This window comes from Cynocephalus volans, chromosome 9 (assembly GCF_027409185.1).
Source record: "Cynocephalus volans isolate mCynVol1 chromosome 9, mCynVol1.pri, whole genome shotgun sequence".
NCBI lineage: Eukaryota > Metazoa > Chordata > Mammalia > Dermoptera > Cynocephalidae > Cynocephalus > Cynocephalus volans.
Window position 1 is genome coordinate 65,005,478 of NC_084468.1, and position 4,403 is coordinate 65,009,880.

Here is a 4,403-nt window from a genome sequence, read left to right on the forward strand (position 1 = left end):
TTCTACTCTCTGCTTCTGAGTTCAACTACTTTAGATATCTCATAAGTGGATCACGTAATATTTGTCCTTCTGTGACTGGTTTATTTCACTTAGTGTGATATCCTTAAGCTTCATTCATGTTGTCACATATTGCAGTGAAGGAAACCAAAACATGCCACCCCAAAATATGCCTTTTTGACATAGAATTATTTTGAGCTCAAGGCAACTAAGAAGCAGAAAACATAGGAAAATGTCTCCACCCACCCCTTATTTGCCTAAAAGCAGGACATAAATTTACAGTGTTCCTCCTCCCCTCTCTATCAGAAAGGACAAAAGTTAATCACTAGAGACAACTCTAGATGCTTATCAGCCTGGAGATGGCACCAGAGAAATCTATATAACAAACTTTACTAACTAGCCTTTATCTACCATTTGTTTTCCATATAGGAGGCATCTCAAAAAGTCTGTGGAAAAATAGAATTAAAAGATAATATGAATATTTCCATGAACTTTTTGAAGTACTCTCATGTTTGCCTTCCCACAATTTGCCACCTCTAGAGACTCAAGGTCCTTTTCCTTTGCCGTGTCAATTCTCTAAGAATGTATTGTTCTTTTGCTAAGATGCTATACAAACAAGTTCTAAACAAACCTTTGAGTTACTCATCTCTGGGTACTCCCATGTGTTACATGTGTGATACCCATGTTACATGTGTGATACCCATGTTAACTCCTATTTGTTTTTCACTTGTTAATCTGTCTTTTGTCAATCTAATTTACAGGGCCCTAGCTGGAGAACCTAAGATGGGTAGAAAAATTGATTTTTCTTACCATACAGCAGGATTGCCTTCTTTTTAAGGCTGAATAACATTCCATTGTATGTACATACATTTTCTTTACCCATTCATCCCTCAGTGGACATTTAAGTTGTTTCCACATCTTTCAAGCCATCATAATTTCTTAACTATTCTTCTATAATGCCAACCTAACTGGTTTTCACTTTTCCACTACTGGCCCCCTCCAATGCATTCTACAAATCATATATGGAACTTAATATATGAACTTAAATATAAATTGCTCATACGGCTTTTTCATTTCCAGATATTTTGGAGGGATAAATATCCTGAAAAAAACATTCCCACTAAGAAACTCCTACAAATGAAAAACAAACATCTTTCTTAAATGCATAATCCATAGCTGACTGAGCTTGCAAGTAAGGAAGTAAAACTGGAGAGAAAGAAGGGAATAAAGTGAGAATAGGAAAAGCAGAGGAAACTTGAAAACTAAGCAAGCACTGAAGCCATGGTTACTGTAAGGACATTTGCTGGTCTCCATAACTTAGAATCTTGGGTTCTTTAATAGTGGCCTTGGGAGGCGAGGAATAAAGGGACAGGACTTGGGTGCGTACAAGATGAAGATCTAAATGCTCTATCCTGTACAGGTGGTGGAGCTCTTCTCTGAGAATTTGTAACCACAGTCTGTCCTCACATGATGTACATTAAGGCTTCAACTTATACTACGTCTGTTGTCTAAGAAACCACAAACTGAAAAATTAACAAACACATCCTCTTTGGAGAACACACTACTAATCCAGGCCTCCTGGATTTCCAGAGGTAAAATCCTGTGGAACAGGAGTTTACAATCCAAGATTACCAAACACCCACAGAAACCTCCATGAGGGAGTTAGTGAAAAGCAAACAAAACATAACAAAACAAAAATCAGCAAAATTGGACACCTAAGGACTTGATAATGGAATTTAGAAGCAGAATATAAAATAAGTATGAGTTAAGAAGCTTAATGAAACAAAAGAGGAGATTAAAGCATGGAACAAGATGCCATTAAAAAAGATCCCAGCAGTTTCAATGTCTATTCCGGCCAGCTGCCAAAATAAATAAATAAATAAAAGATCCCAGCAGACTTTACTTTTTTTTTTTCTGTTAATATTTAATTTTAATAATATTTATTATGTTTGAATGGTCAGCAATGAACAGAGAAAAAAATCTTCAGTGAATGTTTACAGACAGTGAACACATGCTTTAAATATGCAGTGGAGGAAGAGGGGTGAATTTACAATTAACAAAGCTAAAAAAAACCTTGTTATAAATTTCACAAAAAAATATGGAACACATCATGAATTTGTGTGTCACCCTTCTACAGGGGCCATGCTAATCTTCTCTATATTGTTCCAATTTTAGTATATGTGCTGCCAAAGTAAGCATCCAGCAGATTTTTAAAAGTACCAAATAGACTACCTAAAATAAAAATATTATCTTTGACATTAAAATCTCAATAAGCCCATTTAATAAATATTTCTGATTTGAGAGGAAAACAATCTAAAGAAATTACCTGGAATACATCACTGAGAAAGAAATCCACCCCTCTCTCTTACTCTTCTTTCTTTTTTCCCAAAATCCCAGAGGGAGCTAAGAGACATGGAGAAGAAGGTGTAAAATACATATTGTAGGGGAGGCAAAATTTTACTTCTACTCTCTTCAGGTTTTTGATTTGGCCTAAGAATTAAACTGACTTAAGACACATTGTGACCATGTCACCAACTCTATCAGGTTTATTGTTTAACCATTGCTTAAGCTTTCTTGCAGATGGAGCAGAGCCAAAATTTGCAAGTCACACAGCCAGGGCATGTGCAGTAGAAAAAGCTCTGACTTCCAGATAACACCTGGAAACAATGTTCGTCCCCATGGAACCAAGGAGGCCAGGACACGACCAGAACCTAAAATATCAGAGCCCTTTCAGAAGTGAGAGGTCTATTTGTCCAGGCAGTTCTGGTGCTGAAACCCACCATTCCATACCTTTCCATAAATGGCCAAACTTAAAGCTCTCATAATCAAAACCTACCCCGCCAGTGCTTCTGCATACCAACTTGTCTATCTCATGAAAGTCTGACCTAACCCAGATGGGGGAGACAGATTTGAGCTTGCCTGCTGTCTCCTTGCTAGTCGGCCACACAATAAAGCTTTTTATTCTCACAAAAGCCAGTGTCAGAGTTTGGCTTTCTGTTTCTATCTGGCAGCAAGCCCATTATTCAGTAACAAGATTAAAAGGAGAAAAACATACAAATTTATTTAATATAAGCTTTATGTAACATGGAAGCCCTCATGAGAAAATGAAGACCCAAAGAAGCACTTAGAGCCAAACACTTATATACAGAGTTGGAAAAAGAATAGTAAGCTGTGAAAACATGACAAAGCAAAGGGCTTGGGCTAAGGTAGTTAATCGGGTGGAGGAGTGACTAGGAAGACAAGGGTTCGGTTAACAAGGTTTGTTTGTACAAAATTCTCTCAGCTTTGACTTCCCATCCTTGATAAGAATGTTACTTTCCTCTTGGTATAGGGAGGACATCTTCCATAGGGGGGTTTTATCTCCTGCTTTCAGGAGGAAAAAAGACGAGGGTCAGAGCAACCTTCTTGTATCTGCTGTTTTTTAAGTGTTTTTAGCTCAAAATAATCCTTATCCCAAAGTGGCATATTTTGGGAGGCATGTTCTGTGCTCCTTCAACATACCTGGAGTTCAGGAGAAAAGACCCAAGAGAATATAGGAGAGCAATTTTTAGATAACTGAGCATTTTCCAATGTTGAATAAAAGATGTAAATTTGAACTTTGGATAGCAAAACAAATTCCAAGCAGGCTAGGTAAAAAGAAATCTACATCTAGACACATAGTAGCCAAACCACGTGACACAAAGGACACAAAACTGAAAAGCAACCAGAGTCTGATTATTTAAGTCACTTTCCTTCTGAAGAGCCCTTACGTGCTTCTCTTTGCCTGGTTAAAATTAGGGTATGCCCCAAATTTCCATCCAAAATCATGGTATATTTTCAAAGAAACAAGAATGGAATGAAAGAAATGAGTAGAAATTTCTAGTCTCAATGGCAGTGTGATGTATCTGGCATGAGTTAACTACTTTTGATATTTGATTTTCAAAAAGGCATTGGATGATGGCAATTGAGCAATGTTTACCCAACACTATCCAAGAAGAACCATGAATATTCCGGGCCACTAGAGAGGTAGCAGTATGGTGGGGCATACTGTACCTGGGGCAGGGATGCTCTGTACCTGGATAACACTTCCTTCTGCAGGTTTTCCTTGTTCTGCTAGAACACTAAACAAGAACATCGAACCAAAACTCCTTTGTTCATGCTTTTCACCTTTCTGACTTCATCCTCAAAGAAGTTTGTTTCATGTACATGTGAAAAAAAATTAAGTTCTACAAAGCAGCTGTTCACTGCCTTGAATCCTGACACTTAAATAACATAATATCTAAAAGAGCTGATTTCTCAGACAGCTGTTCAGAACCACATGACTTCAGGGGTAAGAAAGTAGGGAGAACACAACACTAAAATCTTGGAAAATTTTTTTATTCTCCTTGCCAACATCTCTTTTGACATTTTATTAACTAGTGGTAAGT

At 37.4% G+C, this 4,403-nt stretch overlaps 1 non-coding gene across 1 annotated transcript; it reads right to left on the reverse strand.

Annotated features, from left to right (window-relative positions):
- Nucleotides 1–2,089: 2,089 nt before the first annotated feature.
- On the reverse strand, nucleotides 2,090–2,196 carry LOC134386659 (U6 spliceosomal RNA). Its single transcript, XR_010024490.1, has one exon. It is a non-coding gene; the product is annotated as a U6 spliceosomal RNA (small nuclear RNA).
- Nucleotides 2,197–4,403: the final 2,207 nt, after the last annotated feature.